Source organism: Myxocyprinus asiaticus, chromosome 47 (assembly GCF_019703515.2).
Source record: "Myxocyprinus asiaticus isolate MX2 ecotype Aquarium Trade chromosome 47, UBuf_Myxa_2, whole genome shotgun sequence".
Classification (NCBI taxonomy): Eukaryota; Metazoa; Chordata; class Actinopteri; order Cypriniformes; family Catostomidae; genus Myxocyprinus; species Myxocyprinus asiaticus.
In genome coordinates, this window is record NC_059390.1 from 18,930,903 (window position 1) to 18,950,544 (window position 19,642).

General features: G+C 37.9%; 1 pseudogene; it reads left to right on the forward strand.

The window, feature by feature from the left end:
- Positions 1-215: 215 nt before the first annotated feature.
- LOC127436612 (coiled-coil domain-containing protein 146-like) lies at positions 216-18,572 on the forward strand (annotated as a pseudogene).
- Positions 18,573-19,642: the final 1,070 nt, after the last annotated feature.

Sequence of the window (19,642 nt, forward strand, 5' to 3'; positions counted from 1 at the left end):
GTAAATGTATTTATTTTATGTATTTTTTTTATCATTTATTGTGGAAAAAGTTTCTTCTTTTTCAATAAATCATATTATCTTGATATTCTGTATTATTTTAAATTGACCACATACTGATTAATCAAAGTCTACCATTATAAGACTGTAGATTAACACATTTAATTTGAAGCAAATCTAAACGAGGATGCGAGGGATAGAAGTACAGTCCGTTCAATATGCTGCACCTCTCGGTCAGTTATTCACTTGTCTTAAAGGAATGTGCCGGGTTCAGTACAAGTTAAGTCAATTCAGAATTAAAGAATTTAACAATTCAGTTTGGGATTTGGAAACTCACTGATTATTGAATTGGAAGTTGCTCACATCCCTGCCTACACAACAAGCGTAACATCTTTGAATCTGGAAAAGGTTAGCTACATATCTGTTGAATGAGTATCTAAGGTGTTTAGTTTGTTTGTCTCCACTATAAAAGAGAAAACACACGTTCAGCCTCTCTGTTGGTTGTGATAATCGAAGATGCTTATCTAGATAACTTTACTTCAATTGTCAGGCAAACAATACTCAATGCTTAGATCCTAGCTTTCCATGCTGGAGTTCAAATGCAAGAGAATGTATGCCGCACATGTGGATCCGCTCTAAGATACACCTGAAATGAGTCGAATCCATTAACCTGTTTAGCTTTCAAATGCATTTACTGTAGGCTAAAGTTTACAGGTACTTGGCTGTTTATAACTGATGGATCTTTGATGATTCTTTTACATCTTTGTCCTCAGCTTTTCTCTGTTGGCAAGATCAGTGGAGCAAAAGTGGCTCGCCTTAGGGTCAGTTTCAGCCTCTTGCATGACACTCTGTGAAGGTGAGATCAGTCTTGTTACAGGTGACGCGTCATCTTGCCAGCACGTAATCACCAAATGTCCATCACAAAGACCAAATTATTCTTGCATAAGATTTTCTCTGTGTCACACTTGTTTCTAGTAAACTAATCCTAGATCAGCCAGTATTATAAAGGCCTTGTGGATGTGACAGTTCTCAGGAGTCAGAAATGCATCTGCTGCAGGAGGTGAAGGCCTTTAGCAGTAAGCTTGGAGCAGCAGAGTTGTTTCCTGAGGGACAGTACACAGAGGTCAGCAGCTTGAAACAGAAGCTTCTGCACTCTTACAACCAGCTAAAGTAGGCTAAAGAGAGAGATTACCAGATGCAGTTCCAGCTTGAATGATAAGATGATGCACTGCGGGCCACTCTTTGTTACATTATAAATGATGGTGCCATAGTATATACTTTCTGTTACTTTCTCATACTATCTCTTTTTATTTATTTATTTATTTATTTTTACTAGAGATCTATTTTGTGTATGCCAGTTGGTTAGGCAAGCATTCTTACTGCAGACTCCCAAAAAGGAGCAGAAATATTACAGCCAGATGTAGTTTCCACACATTTGGCTATTATTTCCTTAGCGGATCCTTCATCCTTTGCCAGACTGACATAGAGGAATTCACCTTTCACAGCATGCTGTTGCTGGCTGTAGATGGGACAGCCCAGGCTACACTGACCAGAGTAGCACTGAGATAGAATATTTGTACATGTGGCCACACGTTTTTACAAAGAATTTGTTTAAATGTGTTCAATAACCCTAACCACAACACATACACTGTTCTACATACAGTATCCCCAAAAAGTATTTGGACACTCAAGACACACTTAAAAATTAAGAGTGAATGTCAATGCATTTAGTAACAAAATATCAAACTAAATGGTATTTATTTTAAAGAAAGATTGCATAAGCACTCTTTTCCAGCAAAACATTTTACAAAAAGTGTTTAAAGGAAAATTCTGGATTCATTACAAGTTAATCTCAATCAACCGCAAAAATGTATTTTGACTCACCCCTCCTTTTCTTCAAAAAAAGCAAAAATCTAGGTTACAGTGAGGCACTTACAATGGAAGGGAATGGGGACAATTTTTGTAGGGTTAAAAAGGCAGAAATGTGAAGCTTATAATTTTTTCTTCTGCTAAAACTCTTGTATTATTTGAGCTGTAAATTTGTTTAAATTGTCATTTTTACAGTCATTTTAGGGTTTAAGGGTTTGTTGACATTACATTGTCATGGAAACAAAGTTGTAAAATTGGCTATAACTTTACACAGAAAAGATTAGTAGGCAATTTTATTACACTAAAATCAGGTTTACTCAAATATTGTTTATGTCTTGTGACTTTACTTTTGAAACAGTGAGTATTTTAATGTAAAAAATAATTGGCCCCTATTCACTTCCATTGTAAGTACCTCACTGTAACCCAGATTTTTGCTTTTTTTTTGTTAAGAAAAGGACAGGCAAGTTAAAATGTATTTTAGTGGTAATCAATATTATGACAGAAATGCTGTCGATTGAGCTTAACTTGTAATGAACCCAGAATGTTCCTCTAAGTTTTAAATTATAATCAGCTGCATCTCTACATTAGGGGCAAGTGGGGCTAAGCCCCACCAGAGGTGGCGTTGTTGTGCAAATTGCATGCATAAACATGTTTTATGTCCATTATACAAGAAAAAATTATATATTCTTTTGAGAAATTCTATTATTATTAAGGTATGTTGTGTAAAAGCCATTTAATCGCTCATTTGCTATGCGTGGGGCTAGCTCTTCATCCTCAGTGTTAATCAGCAGAGATCTGGAGAACGTCATATGCATGTGCAACAAGTGTTCAACGATGGCCTGAAGGGCTAGTTTGCCTTTGCCCCTGAGCTAATCAAAAGCTTTGATAATATTTATGTTAAGCTGTTGACATGAGCATCAGAAGTTACCGCTCTTGACTGCAGACCTGCGTAGTGAAATTCACTGGTAAGTTTTAAAAGCAAACTTTTTTCTAATGTGCTGTTGGTTGGATGAGTTAAGCAACATTCATCATTTCATTGAATTGTATGCCATTGCGTTGAGGTGTTGTTGATTCGTGGGTTTGTATTAGATATCAAGGACTGCTAAATATTGGGAGTCTGTCGTTTTGATTAGTTTTGTTATGCTGTTCATTCGAGTTAGTGAGATAATATACACACCCTTTGACCGTTTGCCTATTTGTGGTTTACTTTCATGGTCACTTCAGCTTTTTGACATGGATGTGCACGTCTTAGTGGTGTTTTGTGCTGAAATTAAATTATTAGGGATGTTTGTGTGGCATCATGTTCAGAGGTTGCCCAAAAAAAGTCTTTATTCGTCACTCTCTGTAAAATTTCTGTCATGGTCTATTTTTATCAGTCATGCTTGTTTTCATTTTATAAGTACTAAGGCATTGAGGGGTGTAGCATCTATTATAATGGCACATACATGACAGTAGATAGGCTTTTATGATTTTGACTCCCCTTGTTTGAGTCCGGTGAAACCAATGAGTTCTAGTGTGAAACTTCTACCTGTCAATCAACTGCTGCACTAAAACAAAGTTTTAAACTTTGCCGGTTAAAGTGCATACACACATGCACAAGTTCACAGAACTTCATAGTTTCTGATGTAAACATAAAGTATAAAATGAGAAGCACATCTGTGAACCTCATTTAACACAGTTACTCCACTAAAATATCTGACAATTCTGCTCTAAACGTGATGTTTGCGCTTATTAAATGCATGCATAAATGGCTGAAATGATGTGCTGCTTTTTTGTGTTTTCTTTTTGTTATTATGCAGTTTGTACGTTATTATCATGCATTAACATACTGAAGTAATGATTGATGTATGCAGTCATGAAATCAGATACCCTCAACTCAAAATATAAACACAAAAGAGACGCACATTACCAGGTGTAAATGATGATGTGCCATTAATAGGCATCTAATACGCATATTAATACTAGGGAATAAACAGGGCACATGCACAGCGGGAATGTGAGGGACAAAGAGTGAAGTCAATACTGATGCACTAGGTTAAAATGTTCGTCTTGTTTCTTTTTTATCTGTCAAAATGATGGACATAATTTGGAATTATTAGTGTATTAGTGATTGTTTGTGCCCCACACTAAATAATGACCCTGAGACCCCACTGACTGTAATGTTCAAAATTAAGACTAATGTTTTGAGACACTTTCTGGTTGTCAAATTTTAGTGGAATATGTCTATAGTTAATGTAATGAACTACAGATGCCACTTGTTTTTGTTATTCTAACCTAATGTAATGGAATTAATACATTTTTAAGTGTTGCTTTACTGGCTTGAGTGTCCAACTACTTTTTGGAGCCAAACTACTCACATGTCCACATTAATACTTTTGCCTAAACTTATTAATTTAGCTACATTTACACCCCTCATCCACAGTAGAACACTGTTTCCTCCACTGAAAACAGAGATTTTCGAAAACGCTCTCCATTACCACCTACTTTGGAAAATGATGATGTTAAGAAACTTGAACAGATTAGTGTGGATGTGGCCTATGTGATGACATTTTGAAATATTCTAAGATCAAAAATGTACATACACTCTGGTTATTTAATTCTCAACATGCCACATTTATATCATGCATATTTAAGTTCTTTTTTGTACAAATCGCTTCACATTGTGATACTTTTTTTTATTTTTATAAATTAGGTTTGTTTCACAGAATAGTATTTCTCCTTTTTAGTTTCAAAGAGAAGCTTTGTCTTGAGAAAGAGTATCAGGAGCAGCCTAAACCAGCATTGAGTATTTCTGGGGCCATGATGCTTCCAGATTAACACGTTACTGGTTTTTCCAGAATATTCATGTTGTTTCACTAGGGAGACTTCTATCGACACTTAAAAAAAAACCCTTGTAATGCTTCACAAGTGGCTTCGCAAAATGTAAAAATCCTTATATCTGAAAAGTGTGTGTAGCCTACAAAATCACACTGAAACTTTATTTTCTATTGTCTGTTTAGGACTGTTTAATATTATGGGCAATCTCACAATAAATCAATGATAAAAATCAATATGCCATCATAATAATCTTATTATCAAAGACAATAAAGTTGATCTCTGTCCTTAATTTCCATGATTTGTCAAGAGAAATTACCACTGGTGGTCCTCTGATGTTAATGAAATGCTATAATAATTGTGATAATTACCATCCCTGCCATTTTCCCTTCATACTGAGGGATAGTTTACCATTTTTCCCATAATGACAATGTTCAGTTATGCATTATGTTGTTTTAATGTTGATTGCACTGTTACAGTATAGTGTATCATAAATGTAGTCATTTGTGTCATTTGTGTTTGTGAGTACATCTGTTGTCTGTATATTTTTATTTACAAGCATTTTGTTTATGTGTATATGGTTGTGTTTTTCCTTCTTCGTGGTTTATATGTATGTGTGTATGAAACCTCAGGAGCTGGAGGGGAGGTACATGGCCCTGAAGTAGAGCTGTGAGGAGGTGGTCCAGCTCAGGCAGGAGGTGAGGTCTTTAACTGAGAGCATGGAGACTCAACAGAAACATTTGGAGAAAGAGCGATGCGAACTGGATGAGCTAAAAGACCTGGTTGACAACACTGAGGTAAGCGAGACCTGTCAGTCACTTAGTATCTGTCTTGTGAACTATAGGACACGAATTTCACGTTAAACTATGTCTTTCACCAGGCTGAGCTGGCTCAGGTGCTCCTTATACCTGTTCAGCTGGGAATGGAGATCGATAGGATCACCCACAGGAAAACTTATATTACTGTGGTGACATGAGTTCACTGTTGCAGTGAAGTTACACAAATCATTGACAATCTTTAAAAGACAATGCATGTTCATATGTATTTTACTGTAGGGAGTTGGAGAAGCAGGTGGCAGTACTGGAGACACAGCATATGGAACACATGAAGCACCAGCAATTTTGGTTTGAATTAAGTCTGAAAGAATATTAATTGAAATTAATCAAATGGCAGGAATCTGTACATTTGTGATCTCTGGACAAGGATGGAAATATGTTTTGGAGGGGGTTGGGAACTTCTGTGTACAAATTACGATTGTAGGTGATGCTATGATTTACAGAAGATAAATCAATGCCAGAGGTATTTCGTAGAATCATCCAGTTTTGAGTACATTTCCTGTATTGATGGCTTTGGGCTACAGTAGTCTGCTGAACATTAACCTGGAGCAGATTGTGTCAGAGTGCAAGTCCTCTTTATTTATTTATTTTCTTTCAGTTTATTCATTATTCAAAAAAGATAGAGATGATGACAATAACAAAGATCACACTGTAGGATGGTTTCCCAATAACGGAATAAGCCACATCTCGTTTCTTGGGAAATTACTAAAGATGCAATTTTTTCATGACATCCTACATTTCAAAATTTCTGATGCTATGTATGGAAGTGCTGATGAATCATGGCTATTTGATAATAACAGGAACTTTTAGTTCCTTTAGTTTTCAGAGATTTTACTTAAGTTTGTGTTGAAAACTTGGTCTGGTGGGTATTGCACGTGCTCCATCATGTCGCTTCTATGATCTTTCATCACATGTGTGCTTGGCTGGGCTCGCACCTCAGTCTTACAAGTCAAAAGTCTAACATTCTATCTATGAGGTGAGCTGCTGCACAAGCTAATCATGTTGGAATAAGTGTGTAAATGTAGGTGGGTATGTAATACAAGTGTTAAAATGAATAGTTTTTCCAATTTTACGTTAAAGTAAAAATGTTTCGAAATCATAACATAGCAGTGTGTGAGTAATAGATTGAAAACTATCATAATCAGCCGTTGCATTGGTGATTTGTGTGAAAGTAAATAAAACGCAGTTCTTGTTGTGCCTCTAGTGTTAATTTCACCAGGAAACTACAGCAAAACATAGAACGCGGCATGTTAAACTCAGTTTGCAAAAATGTATAAATAGTAACGTTCATTCTATGAGACTAGGTTTGCTAGGCTGCTTTTTCTTCACTATTGACAAAGTTCATACAAAAGCACAACTTATATTTGTCTACAAGACTGATTTTCAGCCTTTAAGCATACGCCTTTAGAATAAAACGTTTTTAAGATCATGCGAAACGCAAATTCAGTCAAGTGTGTCTAAACATTTGACTGGTAGTGTATATCACTATAAAAGCTCTGAATAGTTGGTGCTTTGTTATTTTAACTTTGATGTATCTTGATTAGTTCTATTTGATGTTTCATTTTTTTTTTTTTTTTTTTTGCACAGAGGGATTTAGTCCCAGAGGGTGACTGCCTATTGCGGAGAAGAAGGGACCTAAAAAAGGAAGTGGGGAACCTGAAATGCAGTTTAATTAGCAAGATATGTACAAAATAACTTTCGGTGGCTTTCAGCTTACTTAATGTTTAAACGGTGTTGCAAGATGCAGTAAAAAATATGTTTTCATGCACATAATGTATGTGTGTGTGTGAAAGAATAGCAGTCTATGGCAGGGCTGAAGGTTCAGCTGGCTGAAGGTTATCTGGAGCAGGAACAGACTCTGACAAGAGAGTCCCATCGCTGTAGGCATGAGCTTCAACACCTTCATTGTTTCATCCTTATCAAAGCACTGAAAGCAGATGAGCAGAAGTGCCATGAGCTGCTCAAAGCACAGGTTAAGCCATTTATTCACTTCCAAATAGATAACTGCTGCATCAGCTAATGTATAAACTGTTTTACCATGCTTATTAAAGGAATAGTTCATGCCAAATTTACTTACCCTTATGTTGTTCCAAACCCAAATGACTTTCTTGTGCGTAACACAAAAGGAGAAAGACTAAACTTTCAATAAATAAATAAATAAATAAAGCACCCTAAAAGTAGTCCATAAGACTTCTGAGGCCATACGATAGCTTTGTGTGATGAACAGAGTTGGAGTTGTTTATCAATGAAAATCTTCCCCTCCAGCAAAGCTCACAAATCTCATTCACTCTTGTGTGCATTGAAACAAGGTGTGATGTGATTGATGTCAAACCCGGTACATCAGGTCTTGAGGCATCAGATTTAAATATTTGGGTGCGCAAATGAGATTTGCGAGCTACTGTGGAGGGGAAGATTTTTTGTAAATAATACCTTAAATTCCGATCTGTCTCGCATTTGGCTTTGGAACAACATGAGGATGTATAAATGATGACAGAATTTTAATTTTGGGGTAAAATTTTCCTTTAATGAGGCTAGCTGATTAAATGAATCTTGTTACAGTTAAATATAAGTGTGCCAAGCAAGATCTACAGGGAAAAGGTCTGGTTATTCAGGAACACAAGAAACAGCATCAAGAGACCCAGTCAAGGTACTTTTATTTGACCAAAAATCACCCACTCTTTTTACTGATTAGAATTCATTCAGTTATATACTGTTATTTTAGTAAATTGCTCAGTTTCCTCCTTTCCGTCACCAGGCTGAGTGTGTTGGCTAAGCTGTACAAAGTTACCAAAGGTGAGCAGATCAAATACATAACCTTAAACCACATCTCAAACCTGGCAGAGGTGAAAGAGATGTTGACTAAACTGGAGGAAGATCATAAGATGCTGCAATCAACTGCAATCAACAAAGACAAGTACCTTAAGCTCTCACATTATACAGTACTTCTAGTGCAATTGCTCTCATAGAATATAATTTCCTTTGTTTGCCATGAAATTGGTAGGCAATAAAATGTTTAGATTCCTCCAAAATGTAATCTGGCATCACCACACCATACGACGGTGATAATGCTGAGATCACATCAAGAACAGATGCAGCAGTCGCCTTAGAGTTCTTTAATGATTGGTTTCACTCCAGGCTGCTGCAGAAGTCCCATCTGCAACAGCTACAAGCTCAGAGATCGTGTGAAGAATGAGATCTCAATGGTGTTCCAGGTTCTGCAGGAAATGCATCAGAAACGTGAGATGCAGAAGCTGAATATCAGCAGTCTCGTGCACACGATCAACTTGCAGGAACAAAACATGTTGCATTTGCGCAAGAGCTACGAGGAAGTTGTGCAGGGATGCAATGAACAATGAGAGAATGCAGGGAACACAGAACTTTCAGGAGAATTCTAGCAGTCTGGTTGCACAAATATGGAACACAGGAAGCGTTCTTGCGTAAAAACATACAAATAAACTTGATGCAGGGCAGTGAAATGTAATGCATTGCATGTACTCTGAGATGTATTTAAAGAAAAAAAAAATGAATGAAAATTCTGTCATAATTTACTCAGTTACTCACCTCAATCCGGGTGGTGGAGGACAAGTCTCAGTTGCCTCCGTTTCTGAGACAGTCAATCTGCGCATCTTATCACGTGGCTCGCTGTGCATGACACCATGGAGACTCACAGCATGTGGAGGCTCATGCTACTCTCCGTGATCCATGCACAACTTACCACGTGCCCCATTGAGAGCGAGAACCACTTAATCACGACCACGAGGAGGTTACCCCATGTGACCCTCACTAGCAACCGGGCCAATTTGGTTGCTTAGGAGGCCTGGCTGGATTCACTCAGCACACCCTTGATTTGAACTCACGACTCCAGGGGTGGTAGTCAGCGTCAATACTCACTGAGCTACCCAGGCCCCCCTCCATATGACTTTAATGCGAAACACAAAAGGAGGAATTTTAATGAATATCCCAACACAAGTCTTCTCAACACATTGGCAGTTGATTGTGACACACTTTAAAGCTTAAAAAATCTTAAAGTATCAAAAGTTCACAAAAGTATCATAAAAGTAGTGGCTCATGCATAAATTGCAAGTGATTTAAATACGATAGGCTTTGGGTGAGAAACAACCCAAAATTTATAGTTTTATTGTTTATTTTTTGTTAAAACCTTGTTCATGCGAGAACTTGTTTTCAGTGCTAAACAACGCGTGTGAACAGGCAAGCCATTGTGGACAAGCTTCAAAGTGCTCATGAATGTGCAGCAGACGTCAAACTTTTACTGAAAAAATATTTACATTTTGGGTTGTTTCTCACAAAAACCTATTATTTGCCTTCAGAAGACTTGGAATATAATGCATAAGCCGCATGGACTGTTCTGGGTGCTTTTTTTAAGCTTTAAAATGAGTCACACAAACTGCCATTGAATTCAGAAGACAGACCGGGATATTTATGATTAGTTTTTTTTCCCGCTTAATAAAGTCCTATGGGTATGGAGTGACATTTTGCATTTTGGGGTGAACTAACTCTTTAAAAACCCTTAAAAATTGAACTACCTTTACTTTGACACAGCATCTTAGAAACGTGACACTCATGGCACGAGACTCTGAAAACACAATGAGCCATGTCGCAACGGTCAACAACATCTACCTAGTGGATGTTTACATAGAAAAACTATTAAAAAACAGCGCAAAGAGAGGAAAGGACCCATGTGAACCGAACCTTACTTTTGAGAAATTTTTGTGTGGGTTGTCAGGGGTGTGCAGCTTCTGGAAAGAGAGCAGAAGTTGTGTATTTTTTACGATAAGCTAAATAGTTTGGAGGCAACATGATGATGGTGGATGACATCAGCAGCCTGAAAATTCTCCTGAAAGAGCAGGACAGACAGATCAAACTGCACAGGAAACAGCTGCCCTGCAAACTGGCCCTGAGGACGAGAGCATTCTACTACAGATACAGATAACTATAGCACTTCACAAACCACCAATTTTTAGTTATGCTGCTTATGGCAGTACATAGCTCCTTACTAATTAATAAATAAATGGAATTAAAGAGTTGAAATTAAAGAGACAGCAGAGTAACACGACAGACATGAAACTACTGTAGCATTTGCATTGAATATCAGTTTCCTGGAACAACGGTCAATTCAAAACTTCATTATAAAGTCATTATAAAAAATATTTTACCGCAGAATGCAACGACTTACAAATAAGGATCAAGAGCCAAGTCAACAATAGTTATTGGAAATTCTGCAACAAATGTGCTACCTTAATTTCAGTGGGTTTGCCAACTTTTGCATCAGATTGGGAGAAGTAGCCAAGGAGGTGATCTGTAACAGATGCATAATAAAAAAAGAAGTTCCACCAAAGCTTTTAAAATCATTGAGTAAATAGAACACTCTCTATAAAATGGAGTGAAATGTAAATAAAGGTTAGATTGTATATAATATTCCAAACATTTATTGCCCTCTAAGTTAGCACACATACACACCGATGTGCTCTTTTACCATTTATAGTTTCCCTTTAAGAGATAAAAGTGATATAAACTTTTTTCCTCTCTGTGTTTAATCAAAAGAGTCCCATTAAATCAACATTTACTGAATTAGAACAGATAAAATAAACCCTTTAAAATACTGAAAGATCATGTTACCGGTTCAAGTTACTGCTAAGAGCTGCTATAGACACTTTGAAATGACAGACTGAAGGTCAAATGCAATATTTCTCCATTACATTTATAGTTATGTCACAAAGTCCCCTTAATACTGAGACAAGCTTTCCCATTTCTATGTAGCCGGTGGGTAGTAAATATCCACACATGACACAAATTTTTTTGGGGGTGTTTTATCTGACGGCTGTTAAAAAAAAGAAAAAAAAAGAAAGAAAAGAAAACAGTTGATGGGGCCACATACAAAAATGGATTACAAAAAGATTTTATGTGAAAATGAAATATGGAACTGAAATACGGTAGAGGCTAATGTTAAATGAAAATACAAACAGGGCATTAGCTTAACCAAATACTTCAACACATACTTAATACACGCTTATATCATTCACAGCATTTTATGCATTTAACCCATGCTTAAATCACTCAAAGCATTTATGCATTTAACACATGCTTAAATCACTCACAGTAGTTTACTTATTTTTAACCAGGCTTCAAAGACATGCATTGCAGTTTAAAACAATACAATTATCATTACACATGTTCTCATTACACATATTTTCACATATAACACGTATCATACATTCACCAAACTGGAAAATACTCTGTGCTATAAATCATTAAATAAGATATGATTAATACTAAATGTACATACCCAGTTCTTGCACGTGCACCAAACTGTGGTCAAACTCCACACATGCAATCCATATGCATCCTTCAAAAATGATTCATAACAAACACTCAATTTTAACATATAACTCTTGTGAACACATGTATATTTAATGCAATTTAACAGCATTTTGTGAAGAATTTTATATTTACCCAAATAATTATTAAACAATGAACAAAACCGGGAGCTCTCATGCACAATGTACAGGTGCATCTCAATAAATTAGAATATCGTGGAAAAGTTCATTTATTTCAGTAATTCAACTCAAATTGTGAAACTCGTGTTTTAAATAAATTCAATGCACACAGACTGAAGTAGTTTAAGTCTTTGGTTCTTTTAATTGTGATGATTTTGGCTGACATTTAACAAAAACCCACCAATTCACTATCTCAAAAAATTAGAATACATCATAAGACCAATAAAAAAACATTTTTAGTGAATTGTTGGCCTTCTGGAAAGTATGTTCATTTACTGTATATGTACTCAATACTTGGTAGGGGCTCCTTTTGCTTTAATTACTACCTCAATTCGGCGTGGCATGGAGGTGATCAGTTTGTGGCACTGCTGTGGTGGTATGGAAGCCCAGGTTTCTTTGACAGTGGCCTTCAGCTCATCTGCATTTTTTGGTCTCTTGTTTCTCATTTTCCTCTTGACAATACCCCATAGATTCTCTATGGGGTTCAGGTCTGGTGAGTTTGCTGGCCAGTCAAGCACACCAACACCATGGTCATTTAACCAACTTTTGGTGCTTTTGGCAGTGTGGGCAGGTGCCAAATCCTGCTGGAAAATGAAATCAGCATCTTTAAAAAGCTGGTCAGCAGAAGGAAGCATGAAGTGCTCCAAAATGTCTTGGTAAACGGGTGCAGTGACTTTGCTTTTCAAAAAACACAATGGACCAACACCAGCAGATGACATTGCACCCCAAATCATCACAGACTGTGGAAACTTAACACTGGACTTCAAGCAACTTGGGCTATGAGCTTCTCCACCCTTCCTCCAGACTCTAGGACCTTGGTTTCCAAATGAAATACAAAACTTGCTCTCATCTGAAAAGAGGACTTTGGAACACTGGGCAACAGTCCAGTTCTTCTTCCCCTTAGCCCAGGTAAGACGCCTCTGACGTTGTCTGTGGTTCAGGAGTGGCTTAACAAGAGGAATACGACAACTGTAGCCAAATTCCTTGACACGTCTGTGTGTGGTGGCTCTTGATGCCTTGACCCAAGCCTCAGTCCATTCCTTGTGAAGTTCACCCAAATTCTTGAATCAGTTTTGCTGGACAATCATAAGGCTGCGGTTCTCTCGGTTGGTTGTGCATCTTTTTCTTCAACACTTTTTCCTTCCACTCAGCTTTCTGTTAACATGCTTGGATACAGCACTCTGTGAACAGCCAGCTTCTTTGGCAATGAATGTTTGTGGCTTACCCTCCTTGTGAAGGGTGTCAGTGATTGTCTTCTGGACAACTGTCAGATCAGCAGTCTTCCCCATGATTGTGTAGCCTAGTGAACCAAAATGAGAGACCATTTTGAAGGCTCAGGAAACCTTTGCAGGTGTTTTGAGTTGATTAGCTGATTGGCATGTCAAAATATTCTAATTTTTTGAGATAGTGAATTGGTGGGTTTTTGTTAAATGTGAGCCAAAATCATCACAATTAAAAGAACCAAAGACTTAAACTACTTTAGTCTGTGTGCATTGAATTTATTTAATACACGAGTTTCACAATTTGAGTTGAATTACTGAAATAAATGAACTTTTCCACAACATTCTAATTTATTGAGATGCACCTGTATGCTCTTGGGTTCTAAACAGCACACGTGTGTAACACAGCAGGCGTCGCAAAACTCTTAAATGGGCCACATCCAATTTATGACCAGAGTAAAATTACATGAAATTTCACCACTTGGCTACATCTAAGTATCAACATGTTTCAGCCATGGCTGGACCGATGATTTTTATAATCTGCTTAAGATGAACTAAGTTTAATAGATGTATGGATGGCATCAGTTGATGTAGGAAAGGTTTTTTGTTTCAGCAAACAGCTTTGACTGTCATCTGCATTTGCAGAAATATTTTTGTGTGTAGGCACAGACATGTGATGCCTTCTTGTTCTCAGTCCTAATAGGATGTCACAAAATGTCCTGTACCAACCTTTGCATAAGACCCTGAACAAGCCAAGAGAATCTACCTACTCTTCGTGAAATGTCAGGAAACTCGCCTAACAGAAACAAAGGATTCAGATTCAGACCCCAAACATAGTCATTCATCAGCTAAAGGATGACCTTTTTCCTCCAGCTCTTGACACACAGTATCATGGCTGTGTGTTTGTACTGTTGGTGCGTGTTAGTATATTGGCTCAAGTATTGCTTTTTTTGCAGGTCTCTCCTATTAGGTCAAAGGCTCAGAATCCACATATATATTTAGCTTGATATTTCAGCTTTTACCTTTTTCAAAGATTTTTGCATAAGGTTTTTTGCTTTTACGGTTAGCTCAGACTCTTGATCAGATTTTCTCATCTCAAGTTTGTAAGGGAAGGCTGTATCTTCTGTTTCAAGCCAACATGAAATCAAAATGGACCCTATTTATTTTCTTAATATTCATTCCTGTACTCATTGAGAACAATTCATCTGTGCAAGTTATTTCAAAGAAGAAGGGGGGGGGGACTTGTGATGAAATGCCATTCTTTTCGGCAGACATCACCAAGCCCTTTTATTTAGCAACCCGTTTAACCACCTGTCATATAGCAACATAATCACACAAGAACTATACATGTTGCTACCAAATGTTCCGGTACTATATTCTGCCGAGTAAGTGACAAGGGCAATCTCCCATAAGACATCTTTGCATCAATTCAAATGTGTTCACCTTTTCCTGTGGTGTCACTGATTTATTTTCACCTGAAAACTGGAGCTCACCCGTGCCTATACGTTCAACAACACTTCCACCTTCAACCACTAGGGGCAGTGGTTAAATTTTCTAATCTATGTCATATAATGGAAGTAAAATGGGTTGCATAAAGTTAAGAGGCTCAGTTATGTAATTATATGCATTTAAATCCAGCAAAACATTTAGTATTGTCTAAATGCACACTAAAAGGTGAAAACATTCACGCATACTTGTGGGAACCTTTCATAATGTTGATTTGACCACAATGCTTGACACAGCCAACATACTGTTATTCTACAGACATTGTTTAAGGTTGTTCCAAAATCCCTAAACCAGAAATGATCAATTGTAATGTCTTTTCTAACTACCGGTAATCAGAATAACGTTTTTTGATCTTAAGTCTTAAGTTAAGATCTGATCAGTTAAATTAGGATTTTTCTCAAATTCATATTACTAAAGAAAATCCTAACTGTAGTTAAGACAAGATAATGCACTTGTAACTTGAAATGTTATTCTATCCTCAAGCTTTTGTCCTAAATGAGATTCTAACTGAAATTGCCATGGTAACTAAACAGTTAGGATTCTAAAGTACCTTCTAAAGATTCTAAAGTTAGGATCTTTCTGTAATACACCCCCTGACGATCAAATCTGCGAAAAATACCATAGACTTGCATTGACGGAATGTTTTAACAGGTCAAGACTATTTAAACTCCAACCGCCAAAAATTCAAATGTAAATAAACACACAATGCCAAATTGCTTTATGTTAAGCTCTTTCTCTTTCTTTTTTTTATCTGTCTGTCTGTCTGTCTGCCTGTCTGTACTGTCTGCCTGTCTGTCTGACATTATTTTTTCATGTTGGGCCTGTAAAACCTTCAAACTGCAAACATTTAAAACTATTTTAAACATCACACAAGGCTTTGTCAAGCCAACATCAACGTTTGTCTTGACAAACTTGACTTGAACTTGCTGACTTCTATTGTTCTTAAAGAAAGCTAACACCCTACATTTTTTTGGCATTTGCATACAACATTTTGTGCAGACTTTAGTTACTGAAGAGCACAGGGACACATCTGCTGCCAGTCGGACACGGTCTAACCAACTTAATGATTCTCAGAAGGACACAAACACAAACAGTCAGTAAATAATGCTGTAATCAATCCAGTGCACATACAGGGACAAGCATTTGCTCTCTTTGGGGTGACTGAAAATCCATATGTAATAATTTATATACTGTGCCTGTGTATATGTGAAATGAGAGCAAAATGTTCAAAATTGCATTTAAAAATCTGCCTAAAACTGGGTGTATTGATCACATCCTCTGCAATGCCCAGATCGGCCCAATTTAAAGAAAGCTGACCAGGTCCTCTGTCTGTTTTTAATTATGTCACTTCCTGCTGTCCTGATAGTGTGGCTGTTCTGTCTGTACCATAGCTGTCCAAGAGTAAAGACAAAGTGATGAAACTAGAAAAGACTTTGGTCAGGCCAGAGAGAATGGAATAAGAATAAAAGACGAGGAAAGCTTCAGGCCCAGATGGCGTCTCACCAGCTTGTCTTCGATCCTGTGCTAACCATCTGGCCCCCATCTTCACACAGATCTTCAATAGATCACTGGAGCAGTGTGAAGTCCCATGCTACAGTAGAGTCATTCAGGTTCCTGGGCACTACCATCTCACAGGACCTGAAGTGGGAGACCCACATTGACTCCATTGTGAAAAAGGCCCAGCAGAGGTTGTACTTCCTTTGCCAGCTGAGGAAGTTCAACCTGCCACAGGTGCTGCTGATACAGTTCAACTCAGCAGTCATTGAGTCTGTCCTCCGCACTTCAATAACTGTCTGGTTTGGTTCAGCTATGAAATCAGACATCAGAAGACTACAAAGGAGAGTTTGGACTGCTGAGAGGATTACTGGTTGCCCCCTGCCCCCCCTTCAAGAACTATAAACTTCCAGAGTGAGGAAAAAGGCTAGACCCCACTCACCCTGCCCATTACCTTTTTGAACTGTTGCCTTCTGGCTGACGCTTCAGAGCCCTGAGCACCAGAACCGTCAGGCACAGGAACAGTTTCTTCCCTCAGGCTATCCATCTCATGAACAGTTAAATTGCCCCGTTGAGCAATAACTATGTGCAATACACAGTTTAGTCTTTTTTATATTTATCCAACATATCCAACCTCTTCTGCCATTTCATTCCACTCGGAAAAAAAACAAACAACATTTGCACTGTACATAACAGATCTGTATTTGCACTGTACATAACAGATAACAGATTTGTATTAGATTGCACTACGTATGTGTATGTGTGTATGTATGTATGTGTGTCTGTCTGTGTATGTACGTATGTGTATAACTATTTTTTATTTTTTATTATTATCTATGTCTTGCTGCTGTTTTTGTATTGTTTTTGTATTGTTGTACACTGGAAGCTTCTGTCACTAAGACAAATTCCTTGTATGCGTAAGCATACTTGGCAATAAAGCTGATTCTGATTCTGATTCTGAAGAAAGCTCTAGTGGAGAAGATCCATCTCCTGAGGAGCTTATCAAGAGGATTGAACTGGTACAAAGAAAATGTTTTGCGTTTTGCTTTTTTTAAAATTATGACACATGGCACATTTTTTAAAATGGCTAGAAAATAAAAAGTGAAATGCCCCGCTGTGCAAATACTGACCTTTCTTGAAAAAGTTAATTTCTGACACTGGTGTTTTTAGTTAGAGGTGCTCCTGGTAGATAAAGAGGCTCAACTCTTGGAAATGGAGCTGGTGTATGAGCAGGTCACACGCCTCACCGAGCGTATCCGAACCAAAGCTGAGAATGGTAAAGACAACACACTGCATCTGGCTATGAAATTAAGCTCTCTCACACATCACAGCAAAATGGTTTAGATTCTTTCTGCCAAGACAAATGTCTCTATTGTACACTGACACACACAACCTCTTTCCTGTCCATCTTCTCATGTAAGTCAAAACACACTGTAGTAGTTTTGTTTCCTCCAGCCATTATGGTCTCCAAAAAACATCAGCTGCCCACATAAATGAACCATAACAAGCTGTCTTGCTCCCCAACCAATCCTTCAGCTTGACTAAACCTCCAACTGATGTTGTCTGTTCCTGTAAATCTAGATGGGCATGCAGCCTGTAGAAGTGCATTTAAAATGTGTGTGTGTGTTTTAGCAGAACAAGCTGCAGGTCCAGATCAGAGCGTACTCGTAAAATTATGGTAGTGGTAATGGAGCTCTCTATGCGGCAGGCACAGTCTATGACCCTGCAGCAAGAGATGAAAGAAAAATAACTACAGCTGGACTTGTGTCAGCAGCATCTAGAGCAGGGCCTGCCTCCCTCAGACAGCATAGAGCAGGAGTGGCTGCGATGTCTCAGAGATCAGGCAGACGCCAGGCTGACACAATGAAAAAAGCAAGGGTCAGCCTCTGAATGCCATCAGAAAGACAGTGACGACAGTCTAATGAAATTCACCATTGAAAATAATGGGAATTAGGATTTAGGGAGGAAATGCGCTTATGCACAGATGTCCCTCCATTTATTAAAGCTTCAAAGGGTAGTTGCGTCCTACTTTAAATTAAAACAGATGTAAATATTTTAACCACAGTGCTGTTAACGTCATGTTTGTGTGATACTGATGTGTTTGTATGTTAATGTGTCTGCTGGCAGAGGAAGATGAGTGGAGCCAGCTTCTGAATGGTGTTTACACCACGGCTGTGCTTCGACCCAACACTTACATACCAGCAGACGATCCTTTACCTGGGCCCAAACACTACAGAGCCCTAGCCCCCTTCAAACCCACCAATCCTGGTGCAAACATTCACCACATCCACAAACCAAAGCCCAAACCTATTGAGATCTAGAGAGTAAGCCTTCCCCTCACTTCAAATCACCAGCAAACCGATGACACTTACAGTTAAAAATATACAAATAAAAGTTCAGATGTGCTCCCATTCCTGTGGAATCTGGTCAATTTCCTCAGAACAAGTGATGTTAACGCAAGACTTGTTTGTCATATGGTTCTAATTACAATGCGGAGCTCATTCACAGAGGTCCAGAGAGGCTCTTGCTGTTAGCATGCTGGGAAAGATCTGCCAGAGCTGAGGCCATGCCCTCTGGAGCCATGCAAAGCCTAATGAAATTGTTTATCCAAAAATGTAAATAATGAAAATAAACAACAAAGTAAAATAAATGCATTTAATATGCATCTCTCTCTCGTTTGCGTACCAATGCTTACAGTCCTGCCTAAAGTTGCCAACCCCTGATCTAGATACGGCTGTAGCTGAATAATGAACTTCATTAATAGAGTGCTTTTCATTTGTGTAGTAGCTCTAAGGGCTTTCCAGAGAAATAACCTTCTAAACACAGCTGAAAAATGAATGCTACTCCTTGCAGGCTCACCACTGTAATTGCAAACATACAGAGGCAGCAACTTAATATAATAATTCAGAAAAATTGCTATTGAAAAGAGGCTTTTCATATGTAGAACACAAAAATGATTTTAAAGACATTTTTATTTCTTATTACAAATATTTACAAATGTACCCAAATGTACATACCCCATCTGACATCTGGTGCAAAAATCCCTTTGTTGGTGCTCTTCCATGGAATGGCATCTCTGTGTTAAAGAAAGATCAGCTAGTGCATAGTTTCAGACATATGTTTTGGCATTACTAACAGTAGAGTCATGTCCATCTGGGTGCCAAAGTGTTATTTTTAAATAATGGATTGACAGCCAGGAAAAAATCTTTGGTTCTCATCATGATTTTGGGCTTCAGTTTTAGTATAATGTCCCTCACATTGAAGTTTCAGTGCATTATTACATCACCTGTTTACACAGTAAATCAAGCTTTGTTCTTTGTTAAGGGGCAATTTTTCCCCTAATGTCTCCCATGTTTCCCTTTTTCCCCTCTATTCTCTTTTTTCTTTTGGG